Genomic DNA, 17,899 nt, shown 5'->3' with positions numbered 1-17,899 from the left:
CTACTCTTATCTCTCTTCATTTGTTTCTTATTTTCTCTCTAGTTTCCACATAGGAGAGAAAATATATGATCCCAGACTTTCTGAGTCTGGCTGATCTTACTTGGCAAAATATTCTCTAGTGCCATCCATTTTCCTGCAAATAACATAACTTCATTATGGCTGGTTTTGCATAAACACAGCACATGGCCCCTTATATTAGAATAGACAATTCAAATCCTCACACTTATAACCAGGTCATTTTTAACAAAGGTGCCAATCCTGTAACATATAGGACTGGTAGAGAATTTCTCAATAAGACACCTACAGATCTTAAAATAAAATACAAGTCAATAAATGAAATTACATCATTCAGTAATTACTTCTACTTTGACATCAATATTAGAGGGTATAAAAAGATCATGACAAAGTAGTTTATATTCCACAAAAATAATATGGTTATGTTCAAGAAAGGGTTCAGAAAGGACAGTTTCCCCCAGATGACATATGGCATGAAACAAAGATGTTCCACTCCAGAAGGAAGATTTAACTTGTCCATTTTCCAGAGTGGGAAACTTTGTGGGGTCTTCCACTTGGTGAGTTTTATTCAGACTGAAAACCATTGTATATGCATTTAGGGATCTCTTCTTCTTCTTCTTCTTCTTCTTCTTCTTCTTCTTCTTCTTCTTCTTCTTCTTCTTCTTCTTCTTCTTCTTTTTCTTCATCTTCTTTTCTCTATCTCTCTCCCCCCTCCCTCACTCCCTCCCCCTCCCTTCCCTTACTCCCTCCCTCTCCCTCTCTCTTGCTACCTAGGATTGAACCTAGAGACATTCTACCTTCAAGCTGCATCTCCAGTCCTGTTTTTATTTTGAAATAGGGTCTTCCTAAGTTTTTAAGGCTGACCTTGAACCTGCTATCCTCCTGTCTCAGTCTCCCAAATACTGGAACTGCAAGAATGGGCCACCACACCCAGCTTACTATATTTTTCTCCAAAGCTTAGTGTATGAACACTCTTTTTTTTTCCCTGTTGGAGACTTTCTGGAGGAAATATAATTGAAACCTTGGGTAGTGAACAGCAATTGCAGCTCCTTTTCTTTTCTCAGAAGGTCTGGTGGCATCCTCAGGTCCACTTCTTTCCCTGCTTTGTTCAGTTATAACCTAACTAACTACCCACCAGTATCAAATTGAAAAAGCTTCTTCACAACAAAGGAAACATTGAAGTTTGAAATGAGAGCCTAGAGAATGGGAAAAAATCTTTGTCAGCTAGTTCTCTGAGTGAAGATGAGTATCTAGAATACATAAAAAACTCAAAAACTTAAAACAAAAAACAATAAAAACAATGAATTGGACTGAATAGACACTTCTCAAAAGAAGAAATAAAAATGGTCATGAGCCCTGCGTGGTGGCGCATTCTTGTAATCCCCGCGCTTGGGAGGCAGAGACAGGAGGATCGCTCAGGTTCGAACCCAGCCACGCTGGCTTAAGATACCCTGTTTCCAAATAAAATAGTATAAAAATAGGTCTGGGAGTGTAGCCCAGAGGTAGAAGGGTTTCAAGAAGAAGAAGAAGAAGAAGAAGAAGAAGAAGAAGAAGAAGAAGAAGAAGAAGAAGAAGAAGAAGAAGAAGAAGAAGAAGAAGAAGAGGAGGAGGAGGAGGAGGAGGAGGAGGAGGAGGAGGAGGAGGAGGAGGAGGAGGAGGAGGAGGAGGAGGAGGAGGAGGAGATAAAAATGGCCAATAAATATATGAAATAAATGTTCAACATCATTGGCAAACAGGAACATGCAAATTGAAACTACACTGATATTCCAACAAACTCCATTTAGAATGGCAATCATCAAGAATAAAAGCAATAATAATTGTTAGCAAGAATGTGGGAATGTAAATTAGTACAACCATTATTGAAATCAGTGTAGAGGTTCCTCAAAAGACTAGGAATGGAACTATCATATGGTCAGCTATGCCACTTCTCCAGATATTTCCAAAAGAATTAAAGTCAGAATATTTTAGTAATACACACATGCCCATGTTTATAGCAGCACAATTCAGAATAGTCAAATTATAGAACCAACATATATATATATATATATATATATATATATATATATCCTATATATATTTTATAGATAGATTAATAGATAAAGTATGACATATGCACAATATAGATTTTACTTAGCCATTTGATTTTAATAAAACTTTTATTTTTCTAAGTTAGTAAACTACAATTACATGAAAAATTGTGTAAATTAGTCATACAACAACCCAGGTTAAAGTTCATTACCTACCAATTTAAATCTAAACACAAGTATAATTATTTTGATTTATACAGGGAAACATAATCCTAAATTGGCAAAGGTTCTTTCTATAAGTTAACTTAATAGATACAGTGAGTGCAACAAGTTTCTTTCTAAGTTGACCTTCCACGTGTTATATAACAAGTTAAAATTGGCGATTTGATTTTCTTTTTATATGTTCAACATCTCTGTTACACATATCCTAAATGATATGTGGTTCATTCCATAAATGTGAAAATTATCATAACATTTTCTATATCTACATCCTATTTCATGAATACACCCATATATATGTTAAAAGTCCTCTCAGTGAGATTTTACGTTGAAATGATACAGTGAATAATTTTGTTTCAATATTTTCATATGTGAGATATTGAGAAAGCACACATTTAGAAAGGTTGTCCCTTCATTCAAATGTTCAATTGAAATGTAGTTATAAAATCCTTTTTAAATAAAGTAAATATAATCATTATCTGTAAACCATCTGGCCCTGAGAAATCCATGTATAGTATCTTGATGATAATTAATTTCAACATCCTTAAACATATCACTGAATTATATTTTATTGGTCTAATGCATAATTTAACCAAAACCTATATAAAATCAGAACATAATGATATACCCCTATGCACTGTAGCAGAAAGGGGGGGAAGAACCTCAATTTTTTCTTTCAGAAAACAACATACTGTCATTTTTGGTATTTTGAATTAGATAATGGAGGGAAAGCTATGAAGGCAATTATCTGTTCCATTTCCGTAACCTCTGAGCAAGACTACATCCAAACAAAGCCAGGAAGATTGCTTTCTTTTTAAATAAATGAAAAAAATCACTAAACAACTTCAAAATATCAATAATTATATTCCATCAAAAATATCAGTGATTATATTTAAGGACATTACTAACACTTTGTCTAAACTCTTATTTCTATCTAATATTATTTTACTGTACTTAATGAAAAGTAGCCTAACCACTTTGTTTTCTATGTCCTTATAAAAATATGCTAGTTTCAGTCAAAACTACGCTGAGATTCCATCTAACCCCAATCAGAGTGGCAAACATAAAAAAAAATCAAACAACAATTGCTGGCTAGGATGTGGGGAAAGAGGAACTCTTTTACACTGTTGGTGGGAGTGCAAAGTAGTTCAGCCACTATGGAGATCAGTATGTAGATTCCTTAGAAAACTGGGAATAGATCCACCATTTGACCCGGCTACACCACTCCTGGGTATCTTTCCAACGGGGTTGAAATCAGAGAACTACATTAACATATGCATACCCATGTTCATAGCAGCACAGTTTGTAATAGCCAAAATATGGAACCAACCTAGATCTCCATCAACAGATGAATGGATTGCAAAGTTATGGGAAATACACACAATGGAATTCTATTCAGCTATAAAGAAAAATAAAATAATAGCATTTGCAAGAAGATGGAAGGAACTAGAGTGCATTATGTTAAGTGAGATTAGTCAAGCACAAAAAGAGAAGGGATATATGTTCTCTCTAATATGTTCAAGCTAGGGAGCAGTGGTAATATCAGAGGGACTCCAGATGATGGAGGGAAAATCTCAGCAAAGCTCGAAGAGAAGGATAGGAGAGGAAGAAAGCTGAGGTTGTTCAATGGAGGAGCTACAAAAAATATGTGTAATAGCATAAATACAACATGATTAACCTGGACACTCTCTATTGGGGGGTAGGGAAAGGGAGGAGGGAGGGCATGAAGCACAATGTAAATGTACACCACTCTCAGTATGTTCCACTTATAAAAAAATAAAAATTAAATTAAAAAAAGAATTCAGAGAATAAAAAATAAATAAATAAAAATATGCTAGTTTCTGATTTATACCTCAAACTAAGTTATTCTAACTACTCTTGCACATTAAAATGATGCTTCGGCTAGAACTCTTCTGCTAACTATTATTCCATCTCTCTGAGCTTCTACACTATCAAACTTCTTTACAGGCTCTCTCACAGCATACAATTTCCTTTCACTACTTCTTGGAAACTTTTCAACCTACTCTTAACCGGCTTTTGCTCTCATTACTTCAATGAAATAGCTCTTGCTAAGGTCAAATGCGGTTTCTGTGTCAGTAAAGCCAAAAGGAATTTAATAGCACTCATCTTACTTGACCTTTATATAGCATTTGTTACTTTTGACATAGTTCTTCTGTAAACACTTTCCTTTCCTTGTTTTCTGTGACATTATATTCTCTTGATGTTAGCATTGCATCTCTGGGCACTCTTCTCAAAGTACCTTTGTTATTCATTCTTCTCCAACGAGTAAATATACCTTGAAGTTCTTTGTGATTTTATCTGGCTGATTTTTCCTTATTATTCTATTCTTTTCCCAGGCAATAACAACAACACTCACTGATTCAGTGATTGCCTATTATCCTCTATCTGTATTTAGTAGAATTGGCTACTCTATGACTTTTAAACCATTTATATAGCTAACTGTATGTATAATCCATCTGTTAGATAGTTTATGTGAACCTGAAATGTGATGTCCAAAGCAAGCCTCATAATTTTAACCCTTATAACTCTTTCAGTATTTTATATATCATCAATGAGATGATAGAGTCAGCAAACCAAGCTAAATACCTGGAAATTATCTTTGACATTGTGTTTTTTTTTTTTCTCTCATTTTTCCCCTCTCTGTTTCTCTCTTTCTTTCTGTTTTTTTTTTTTTTTATTGCTTGCATTCTCTCCTTATTTACTTTTCTAGTGCTAGGTATAAAGTTAAGAGCCACCACAAATGTTAGGCAAATATTCTACTGCTGACCTATATTCCCAGCCCTGACATCCCCAGTACCCTAGTCTCCTCCAATCTACTTTATGAATAACATTTGCAGGTTTTACTTCATTAATGTCTTTTAAAAAATTTCTACCCCTTCCATACCTCAATTACAAATATAATACTTTTAAGTTCTGTTCTCCTTTAGCAATAATCTGATAGCTGGTCTCTTTCTTATGTCAATTGATTCATACTTTGCCAATATAGCCACAATGATCTTTTTCAACTAAAAAGCTAGCCTTGCCATATCCCATCTGTGTTTCTCTACCTACCCACACAATGACGTATATAACACCCTTTATCAGTTTCCTACAACCCTCAAAACAAAGACCAAAATCTTTAGCATAGTCTGTTTGGTCTTCTAGAGCTCAGTTCAACATAATATGTTCAGTTGCACCTCTCCTCATTCTTTTAAAATATATGGTTACCTGGGCATAGTGGTGCACACTTGTAATCCCTGCGCTTGGGAACTTGAGACAGGAGGATCGCACAGGTTCGAAGCCAGCCTCAGCTACTTAGTGAGACCCTGTTTCCAAATAAAATGTAAAATAGGTCTGGAAGTATAGCCCTGAGGTAGAAAGCCTCTGGTTTCCACCCCCAGTACCACCAAAAAAAAAAAATTAAATATATGGTTATTGGTGTATTGTACTCATATCATAATAAAGTTCAGAGTGATGGAGGCACACATGTACATAGCACTTGGTGAATTCCCTGCCAGTTCTTACCCCTCCATTTCCTTCTCTGCATATAATAAAGAGGTTGGCATTGGTAATTTAATTTTATGTCCACAGGGTCAATTGAAGTTCTTTGCCAACTTCAACTGTATAAGACTTTGTTCTCTTACCACATGCATTTTCCTCCCTTCTACTCCCTTGCTATTGTATGTATTATCTATTTTTCACTAAGATAAATTTTACTAAGAAATTTTAAAATTAATTCAGAATTTCTCATATAAGTCCCTCAATCTGCATAGTAGTTTTATCATATGTACTCTAAAAGTATGTTTTCTGCCATTTGTCATAGTTTCCATGAATGTAATTTCTATAGTCCCTCCACTAGGATGTGCATTGTATAGAGGAAAAGTAGAATTTGAATATTCTGTGCCTAGTACCATGACTTTGACATAATACTCAATATTTGTTTAAATATGAATGTTCAAAGCAATTCCTGAATAAAGGTTTGCTTTTACCAAAGCTGCTATATTAAAAAAATAAAAACCCCTCATATTCATTTTCAGCTATGATTGTCACATGCAGTGTATAAACCATCATATTGTTGAGATAGCTTCAAGCACACTCAGGATAATACTAATAAAGTTCTTGGCATCTGGTTTATTAAAGATCTGCCTGGTCCTTGTAATCTAATGAGAAAACTACAAGACAGGAAGCTCTTCTAAGTGTCACGTACAAATTAATTGCAAAGCTCTGTGGATTGAGTTTGCACTTATGCTAAACAAGAGATGGTACATGGAGGTTAACCATGTCATTTCCAAAGGTCAGGGCACAATTCCTATTTAAAAAGTAATATCTTCACCTGGAATACATTATTCAAACTATACACAATTCTATAATCAGTTTACAGCTCTAAGGAATTGTGAAAATGTTCGACTTAACTGTATAAATTAAAATAGAAGCTAAAAGGTGTATTTTATTAGCTGGCAGAATTTTATCATTAATCACATTATAGGTACTGATTACACAATAGTTTTTATATGGAAGTGATCAAATGTCAAATTTCTAAAGAAAGCATTCCTTCCATGTAAAAGATATCAATTGCATAATTTCTGGACTCAAATTTGTCAAGACCAATGTCTTCTCCACTAGTGAAAGATACATAAACTTAGTAAAAAAAAATGTGTGCGTGTGTCTTTATCACTCTCTCTCTTCTTTCTACACACACACACACACACACACACACACACACACACACACACATATATATATGTATATGTAGATATATATACATAGATATGTGTATATATATATCAAAATACATTTACTTTATATATATTTAATTATATATGTGATAAATATGCTAATATATTAAAATTTTATACATTTATATCTACATATGATGGAGTTTTGATAAGCCCATGTGTTAAATGCTTATTCCCCAGCTCATAACACTATTGAAAAGTAGTGGGGCCTTTAGGACGTTGGGCCTAGTGAAAGATTTTTGGCCATTGTGAGAATTCCCTTGAATGGGATTTTTAGATTCATATATTTTCCTTTTGCTCTTCTTTTCCTGGATATGATATCAATATGCTTCTTCTAACTCTTGTTCCCACCATAATGTACTGTCTCAAAACTAGTCAAAGAGTAATTGGGACAAAAGACCACAAGCTAAAAGCTCCCAAATCATGAGCCAGAATGAACCTTTCCTCTTTTGAATTTTAGTATCTCAGTACTTTGGAATAGTATCAGAAAGCTGACTAAGCCGATATAACATTAATTTTCTATTATTATTATACACATATTTAATAAAAGAATCAAATTCCAAATTGACAAAAGAATACCATGATGCCTTGGTTAAAAAGAGATGTTATTAAGCCAGGCATGGTGGCACATGTTTGTAATCCCTGTGCTTGGGAGGCAGAGACAGGAGGATCAAGCAGGTTCGAAGCCAGCCGTGCTGGCTTATGAGACCCTGTTTCTAAATAAAAATATAAAAATAGTTCTGGTAGTTTATCCTGGAGGTAGAAGGGTTTACAGGAACCCCAGTACCACTAAATAAATACATAAATAAATAAATAAATAAAGTTATTAAATATTTAATAAGTGTGACACCCAAGAGAATTGACCCACATTCATACACATGCATTATTATGTGCTTATCATTCTCACTTAATGCTCTATATTTTTCATAAATGAAGAATCTGAGGACTGAGAGGTCCAGTAATTTATCTATTCTAATAAAACCAAAGGACTTTGATGCTTATGTTTTTTTTTTTTACTCACCATCAAAATACCATCACAATGTAATCTCTTTGTTTCTGATACATATTAAAATATTTTATGCTCACCTGTATATGTTAGCATCAGGATAGCAATGCAGTTCAGCAGAAACAGAGACTATGTGTTTACATATGCATATTGAACAAATAATTGGAAATAGAGAAAATTTGAGAGCCTGTCATATCTTTTATACAGAACTTATTGAGAAAATGTAATGGAGTCATGTCTCTTTGTATAGAAAACAGAACAAGCATGAATTAGGTAGCTTGCAGCATTCTTCCACATAATGGAAACGAGAGAAAGAAAAGATGTCAGTAAGAGATAGGAGAGAAAAAGAGAGAAGAGATGAAAGGAAAAAGAACAGTTAGGCCCAACCAACTAGTGTTATTACCTTAGTAGCAAATGAATAGTGGAGAAGTGGTTGATCCTAAAGATGCTGAGGATACCTTTAGTCAGTATATCTATGAAATTAGGTATCTATACATTTATATTAGTCAGATGTTTGTTATTGTAATAGTGTACCTGACATAAGCTCATTGTAAAGAAAAGAGGTTTCTTTAGCTCACCATTTTGGAAATTCAAAGTCCACATGTCATGGTGCAGGCTCTTGTGAGTATAAGGGCCACGTTTGGCCACCATCACCTCATGGCATAGATAAAAATGGCAAGAGCATGTGCAGCAACAAGCTAGACTTGATTAAATCTCAAAGCAGCACAGAAACCACATATGATATATCAACTTCAACTAGGCCTCACCTCCTAAAGATTTTCTTTTTTCTTTTTTTTTTCCTTTTCTTTTTTTTTTTTTTTTTTTGGTATTGGAGATAGAACCCAGGGGCATTCTACCTCCGAGCTATAACCCCAGCCCTATTTTTAATTTTTTTTTTTTTGAAACAAGGTCTCACTGAGTTGCAAAGGACCTCACTAAGTAGCAGAGGCTGTATGCAAACCGTCATCCTCCTGTCTCAGCCTCCCAAATGCTGGAATTACAAGCATGCGCCACCACACCCAGCTACCTCCTAAACATCAGATTCATATGGTAGCATCATCCATGGGACCAAACATTCGATCAAATAAACCACTGAGGGGATACAATCAGACCAGATCCAAACTATAGTAATATATACCTGGATATATGTGGCAGATATGATAAAAGTGTGGTTGACTCTACTGTGTAGATTGTGTGTTCTTGCTTTTTAGTTTTCAATTGCACTTTTTCTGCTTATGGTTTTGTTGTTTCATCTTCATAACATTGGGCAATTTGTCCACTTTAAAAGAAAAGACACAGTGAAATAAGAGTAACCTTTACTAGCAAAGAGGAAAGTTTTTACCAGCCTATTTGTAAAACTCATAAAATGACTCAGTGAGATTTGAGAAGGAACTATGACCTTGAGTGAAGATGAACTGGAAACAGTAGTGACTATCCATAGGTCATGTCCCACTCCTTCTTTCATTGTATACATGATGTACCTCACTCCATGCCTCCAGTGCATACAGCCAATCCCTCCTGAAACTGAAGAGTCTATACAGCTAGGCTGTGTTTTGCATTTTTAGGTTGAAATAGGATTGATGGTATTGATACTCATTTCCCCTAAGACACTCAAAACAAATAAAAACCATCATCATAAGATCAGCATATATGATTATTCACTTCATCACCTTTGCTATCACATTGGTCTTCAAAGAGTAGTGTCATGTATTCATTTAAATTCTAAAAGTTAGAACAAGGAGAGGGGGAAAAATCACTGTCTACCAAAAAGCATTTAGAAATATAACACTGTGAAGTACTTTTTAGAAAGTTTACTTCATTCAACTTAAAAGAAATATGGTAACAAAATGTTCCAACCTCACAGATATTGTATCCTAAACTTTTATTAACATTTGCATCCTTTCATTAATTGTGTTCTTCACAAGACTATGAATGTCATATTTGTACTCTAATTTTACTGTTGATTATAAAAGATATAGTTCATCATTTTTATAGCAAGGAATGTGTCCTTCACTTCTTTCTCATTCCCTAAAACACAGGTTCATAGCTTGTCTCTGATAAATCTTTTCTCACTGATAGGTTTAGATAACTTTGTCAGTTTGGTCCTATAGATTATATGGCAGACCACATAGACATTTAAGAAAGAGTCAGGAGAGGTTGAAAAGTCAATAGGGAAGCCAGCACTTCCATTAGGATATAAACAAACAAAGTAAAAATATTGCTAAGCTCTTTTGAAATTGAGAGTTCAGAGCTCTAGCATCCTGGGAAATTACTTTTGGGTTTGTTTACCAAAGAAATTATGTTATTGCAGATGCTGTTAAAATATAGCTTGTTTAGTTTTTATTTTGTTTCGTTTTGTTTCTCCTTCAAGGCCAATTGCTAAGACAGACACTTGATCTCAAGATAACTGAAATAAAAAATGAAAAACACAGAATGTTCATAATATCTATGTCTCAATTAAGGAGAAACTTTGAAATGACTTTTGTTGCAATTAAGACCTGTGAGTCTTGTATAATCTTTGCACATCTGGAAATAAAAAAGACACAGAGAAAGATTCTCTGTTTTTACTGAGATGGCTTTGGCATCTACTGGTCTTTGTGCTAATTTTTTCTCTCCTTAAATACTCAAAAATATTTTTAAGTTCCAATGATGGATAGTTAGGTTAACTCTGTAGAGTCCGTGTTCCACCACAGATCTCCTTCAATCTTAAGAAGCACCAGGGCTATTGTCATACCTCCATCAACTTTCTTTTCACTCAGGGTTGTGGCTCTCTGGCACTTATTTTTATTATTCCCTACATTGGTCAATCCACAATCCTCAGGCCCTCCTTGGACATCCCTCATCATCTTCAGAGACCACTTCCTGACCCCTGACACAGCTTGTAATAGGCCTAATGTTACTGAAGAATTTATCAGAAAATGGCAGGCCCTCCATAAAATTCCCTGGAAAGATATCTTTCATTCAACTGATTGAAAACCTAGATATTGGGTGATTTTATTACTCTCTGACAGCAGCAGAGAGTGCCCAACCATTTGCTTCTCTTGGTAGTCATAGCACAGATCTGACCCCAATTGCCTTCTCTCCACATGTTCTCTGTTGGTGCAGATTAGAATTCTCATATCTGAACCATCAAGTTTTCTCCCATATTAAATTCACCAGTTGTATTTTTTCCAATGAAACAACCTTCAAATTCATTTTATTAATATGTATATTACTTATTCTTTTATTTGCCTAAATATTTAATTCCAAAGAAGAAAAAAGAATTCTTTTCCAAATTCATAAATTTCTAATAACTACTGTCAAAAATACATAGATTTAAAAACTAATCCTGTCCTGTTTTCTAACCTCAACCCTAACCCTACTGTAGCAAAAGTAGAATGTGACAGTCTACTTAGTTAAATTGTATTGTAATTTAACTGATGTGACAAGTCCTCTCTCAGTTTTGAGCTGGAATCACAGTATTCCTAAGATTGACGACATTTCTCTTATCATAGAAAAATAGTAATTTATAAAAATCTATCATGTTACCAGGTTTATTTTTAATAATTATATTTACATTTTTACTATTGTTTTAGTCATCTTTTCCATTTCTGTGACCAAACTACCCAACAAGAGCAACTTAGAGAAGGAAGGCTTATTGGGGCTCATGGTTTCAGAGGTTTTAGCCTACAGGGCCAGCTCAAAGGTGTGAACAGATATAGGGGCACCAGAGTGCCTGCTGAAGGAATAAGGCTTTCACAATAAGGAGGAGAATACAAAGAGACAGAGAGGAGTCCCCACAACCATACTCCACCTCTGATCCTCGCAGCACTGGAAACAAGCTCCCAACACATGAGTTTTGAGGGAACGTTCTAAATACAAACTACTAACAACCATTTTAATGATGTTTTCTACATCCTAAGCTAAACCAGAACTCTCCCCATTACCATTTTACTGTCCTCTGATTTTTGTACTTACTATGACAAAAAGATGACAGGAATGTGAAAACATGAATATAATTGTCTAATTCAAAATATATCCAAATTCTTATAGTTGAGGAATGTGCATGATGTACATTCACAAACATATCAAAAATTAATCACTAAGCCAGACATGAGAAGGAGTTAAGGAGGAAGGAACTGGATGAAAATTAAGGAAGGATTAAATGAGTGATGTGTGCATGAATGCCTCTATGATCTTGTACCCCATTAAGATGTATGACTACAATGCATCCACCAATTAAAAGTAGATTAATATTAAAAATATTAAAAATAAAAACAAAGAGATTATTTGTATAGCCAAACAACCTTGGGCATATTAAGTCATTAAATATTTATTAATTTTGCTCACATCTTTTGTCAGGACTATTGCAAACAGAATAATAATTTTAATCTTAATTGAAAATATAAAGAAGTCAAAAAACAACAAATGCTGGCTAGGATATGGGGAAATAGGAACTATTTTACACTGTTGTTGGGAATGCAAACTAGTTCAGCTGCTATGGAGATCAGTGTGAAGATTCCTTAAAAAACTGGGAATGGATCCACCATGTGATCCAGCTGTACCACTTCTGGGTATCTTTCCAAAGGGATTGAAATCAGAAAACTACAGTAACATATGCATACCCATGTTCATAGCAACACAAATTACAATTGCCAAAATATGGAACCAATTTAGGTGTCCAACAACAGATTAATAGATTGCAAAATTATGTGAAATGCACACAGTGGAATTCAACTCAGGAATAAAGAAGAACAAAATCATGTCATTAGTAAGAAGGTGGAAAGACCTGGAGAATATTTTGTTAAGTAAGATCAGTCAAGCACAGAAAAAGAAAGGACATATATTTTCTCTAATATGTCCAACCTAGGGTGTATTAGGGATATTAGAGGTTCTCCAGATAATGGAGGGGAAACCTCACCAAGCCAGAAAGAAGGGGTAGGGGAAGAAGAAGGCTGAGGTTAATTAATGGAAAAGCTACATTCAAATATGTGTACATAAGCCGGGTGTGGTGGTTCACGCTTGTAATCCCCACGCTAAGGAGGCAAAGACAGAAGGATCACACAGGTTCAAAGCTAGCCGCACTGGCTTAAAAGACCCTGTTTCCAAATAAAAAAATGTATAAAAAAATAGGTCTGGGAGTGTAGCCTAGAGGTAGAAGGGTTTCCAGGAATTCCAGTGAGACACACACACACACAAATGTGTATATATATATATATATATATATATATATATATATATATATATGAATATAACATAGTTAACATGGACATTCAGCATTGCATGGGAGAGAAAAGGGAAGCGGGGAAGGGGGGTCATCAAGTACTGTGTGAATATATTCCATTGTCAACATGATCCACATCATGATGTGAGACTATAGTGCACCAATAAAAAATAAATTAATTAAAAAAACAAAAAATTGACAAAAAAGGAAACCATTAAAAATAAATATTGAGACTCTAAGTAGAGCTCATTATGGCTGAAAAAAAAGAAAATATATTTTTAATTTGCCTAACTAAGATGACTCAATAAAGATAAAGTGACAAAAATCTTCAGAGAGGAGTTTCCAAGTTTAGGAGTATGAGTTATATGACACTGTTACCCCCTTCAGCTAATCTTATTCAGCAGGCAGAAGACCAGTAAAACTATATTTTGAACTCTACTTATATTTGTAGTGATAGTTCAGTAGGTATAGTATCCAGATCACTCAAAGGAAACAAAAAAGTCTGTAGAACATTGAAATCAGATTCAACCAAAATATTTTTTTTCTTTATTGGTCTTTCACTATGTGATTCTTCAAAATCCACTATATTCTTACTCCTTCTTTGTGATATCCACTCTAAATTTCAAGTCAGAGTTTCAGTAAGTTTAGTTATATATATACATATATACATATATATATATAGTTATATATATACATATATATAGTTTTATATATACATATATACATATATATATAGTATATATATGTATATATGGAGAGAGGGAATAAGAAGTTAGGTAGGTAGATAATAGGTGATAGATTAATAGATGACAGATGATAGGTAGATAGATATATGATAGATAGAGATAGCAGACAGATCTTAGATTTTTATCATTGGCTGTGTGTGTGTGTGTGTGTGTGTGTGTGTGTGTGTGTGTGTGTGTGTTATAAGGTGAATATTTTCTTTACCTTATTCTTTTGTTGTTGTTGTTGTTGTTGTTGTTGTTGTTGTTGTTGTTGTTGTTTGGTGGGTCTAGGGATGGAGCCCAGGGGCATTCGACTGCCAAGCTACACCCCTTGCCCTATTTTTTTTTTAATTTTTATTTTTTTTGAAACAGGGTCCCACTAAGTAGCAGAGGGCCTCATGAAGTAGCTGAGGCTGTCCGTGAACCGTGATCCTCTGGTCTCACTTTCCTGAATGCTGGGATTTGAAGGCTACATTCGCCTGGCTACATTTTTTCTAATTCTTGATGAGGGCTTCTACCCAAATTTTTACCATCTTGTAGAAGTCTAATAATTCCCATGAAAGTAAATCCATGGCAGACTCTCTCTTGCCTTATATTTGCCCTCCTGAACTCTATACAGTTTCCTGATTCTGTGATATGTCAATGCTTCATTTATCCATTAGTTTATTGTGTCCTAACATATGTATAGTCTCTTTCATATAAGCTATAAATCTTCTTCTTCACTTATTATGAAGTATTTCAGATTTCCCTCAACATGTCTACTATAAGTATACTTGCACATTTAAATGTATATCCAAGGTCCCTATGCATCGTTTCAATTAACACATTCAACAAGAATGCTTGACCCAAGATTCTTATCTTAAATGTATTTGCTTTAAAGTCAATGAACTTGTAATTGATTTTATAAAATAATAAAAATTCTATATTTATTAGAAAAGTCAAATTATTTTGGAAAGTTTAAAATTTGGTTATAAGCCTAGTATATTTTTTCTCTTTGAATTTGTTTTATTTTAGCTTGAGTTATAAGCTTGAGTTATAAGCTAAGTTATAAGCTAAGTTATAACTTGAGTTTATAAGCTAAGTTATAAGCTTGAGTTATAAGCTAAGGATTAGCTCCACCATGTATTTTTGGGTACCAAAATTTTCTTTACTCTATCCATTATTTTGAAAAACACACTTACTATAACCTTTATCTTGGCTCATTTCCCAGACTCATGTATCCTTTCTACATTGCAGCAGTAATTACTTATGTTTTTTTTTTTTTGATGGGTATCTCTGCCAACCCCATTACTTATTGCTAATTCTGAAATGCTATGGTATAAAGCCCATATGTCACTTTCAACAAGGTCACTCCTGTTATTGGATCATTTGGTCAAGTATTCTATCTGGTAATATCAGTGACATTATAAACAAATGTTGAATTACTGCTATTTAATGCCATTTCAGTAAGCTTTTTGTGTGTATGTGGTTATGTGGTACTGAGGATTGAACCCAGAAGTTTTCCCACGTCTTAGCTACACCCCCAACACTATTTAATTAAACTTAATTTTATTATTTTAAAACAGGGTCTCACTAAGTTCCTGAAGGCCTTGCTAAATTGCTGCGGCTGGCTTTAAATCTGTGACCTTCCTGTCTCAGCCTTTGGAATAATGGGATTGCAGGTGTGTACAGCCATGCAAGACTTGAGTAAGTTTTAATGTTAAATTTGCAATGGTCCTTTTGAATATGTCATTATTAATTTGAGGAATTTAAATCTTCTGGAGCATTACAAATCAAAGACAAAATAATACAAGGTTTGTTCTAAAAAGCATGTATATGATTTTTTCTGATGCATTTCTACTTATCTTTAGTATTCATTGCATATGCATATGTTATTCTTAATTTAGAGAAAGTAATAAATATATTTTAGTTTTCTGAATATTCAATTGTCCAATTATAAGGTTTTCCTCTGAAACAAGCTAATTAAGTCCAAGCTTATATGCCCATTCTCAAATCATCTCGGCTAGTTACAGAAAAAGGTATCTTGACTCATCTATAATTAATAATATTTAGTGCCCAAGGGACAGGAAGTGTCTCCATACCTACCCTAATATCAAGCCATGCCATATTTAAACATAGAAGTGTGTATGTATATTAAGTTTCTAACATTGAAACAAGGCAGCCATGCTGGGACGTAGGAATTGGTGGCTAAGGAGGAATCGCTGCAGATGTAACCTTGGGGATTATCTATATTTCCTCCTCTCCCTGTTTTTCCTTGCTTTTGGTCTCCATGATATGAGAGCCGACTGCTCTCTCTTTCTCTGCTTCAAGCTGCCATGACCTGAGCTCCCACAGACTCAGCTTGACATGGATTAAAACTCTGAAATCTCCAAAACTGTGAGCAAATAAAGCTTCATCCTTCTAAATTGTGTAGTTAGGCTTTTGGATTGTAGTAGTGAGAAACAAAGAGAGTCGGGTAATACAAAACTTGAGAAATCAGAGACTGCTAAATAAGACCAAAACTCCATATTGGACATAGCAATGTAAAATGGCAAAAAAAAAAAAAAAAAATCTTAATAAAAGAAGAAAACTTGGCTAGCTGAAGCTTGTCTCTGGATGGTAGGGGGTGAAAAAAGAAAACAAAACCTTTCTTAATATTTTCCATTCCAGGACCTGGGAGGAGAGGCTGGAGCAGAGAATGCCTAAAGCAAGGGCGGGAGCCCCCTAGTGGGCACGGTGATTGGCGGGAGCGCGGGCGGAAGCCCGTAGGCCACCCTGGCTCAGGAATCCTAGAGCATCCCATGGCCGTCCCCCCATTGGCGCCAACGTCCGGGACCTCACCAGAACCCCAGCCAAGCGGCTGCTCTTCTTGCCCACCCATTGCGCGTAGCCGCAGGAGGAGATGGAAACCCTAATAGCCATTTTGTCTCCAGAAGAGGAGCTGTATGGCTACAAGCCCCTCAGGAAGCGGCCAGCTGACTTGCCCTTGCTGGAGTTGGTCCAGGAGGCCAGTAAGAGCCCAGCACCTACGGGTCGTTGTCCTCGACGCCTCCCACAGCTGAGGAGAAGGAGGCCGAGTTGTACCTGCAGTCACTGGAGATTATCGCCTGGTACCTTTGGGAACAGGTGACCGGTGCCAAGGACGTGAAGCCAAAGGGCGGCTCCCGGAATGCCAGAAGGAAGGGGCTGGAGACCCTGCGGTGGGTCGGGGACGTATACGGCGCAACCAGGAGACCATGAGATGGCCTTCCAAGGCATGCTTCGAAACTGGACATCGTAAATGAAAACGATGTCTCATCTTTGTCTTGTGTGATGGTCTACGTTATCAGTGATGGCATAACCCACCGGGGCAGGATTGTGACTCTAATTTATTTTGCTGTCTTTGGGGCCAAACACTTGAAGAGCATAATCCAAGAAAGCTGCATCAAACCATTAGCAGAAAGTGTCACAGATATTTTCATAAGGACGAAACAGGACTGGCTAGTAACAAAGAGGCTGGGATGGGTGTGTGGAGTTCTTCCATGTAGAGGACCTATAAGACGGTATCAGAAATGTGCTGCTGGCTTTTGCAGGTGTTGCTGGAGTAGGCGCCGGTTTGGCATATCTACGATTTTGAAAGTTTATATTCATTTGGGAGCTGGGCATGGAGGTGCATGTCTATAATACCAGCTTTGTGAGGTTGCAACAGGAAGATCTCAGGTTTAAAGCTAGTCTTAGCAACTTAATGAGACCCTCAGCAACCTAGTAAGATCTTGCTTCAGAAAAATAAAATGCACGTCTGTCTGTCTGTCTGTCTGTCTGTGTATGGCTGGGGGTATAGATCAGAGATGGAATGTCCCTGGGTTCAATCCCCAGTAGCAGAACAAATAAACAATTAAAAAGCTCAATTGGGCCAAGTTTGGGAGGCAAAGACAGGAGGATTGCACAGGTTCAAAGCCAGCCTCAGCTACTTAGTGAGAATCTCAGCAACTTAAAATATATATATATAT

The 17,899-nt window shown here is 35.6% G+C and overlaps 1 pseudogene across 1 annotated transcript in view; it reads left to right on the top strand.

The window, feature by feature from the left end:
• The window catches only part of LOC308263461 (induced myeloid leukemia cell differentiation protein Mcl-1 homolog), an 85,037-nt pseudogene extending 67,511 nt beyond the window's left edge, over positions 1-17,526 (top strand). The window contains exon 5 of the transcript in view: positions 16,661-17,526. The product of the transcript in view is annotated as an induced myeloid leukemia cell differentiation protein Mcl-1 homolog (transcript). The remainder of the gene's footprint in view (positions 1-16,660) is intronic.
• The last annotated feature ends 373 nt before the right edge of the window (positions 17,527-17,899 follow it).

The sequence above is a fragment of the Muscardinus avellanarius genome, assembly GCF_963383645.1.
Source record: "Muscardinus avellanarius genome assembly, chromosome: 5".
NCBI lineage: Eukaryota > Metazoa > Chordata > Mammalia > Rodentia > Gliridae > Muscardinus > Muscardinus avellanarius.
Note: the sequence above shows the minus strand (reverse complement) of the source record. Positions and strands in the feature narration are given on the sequence as shown.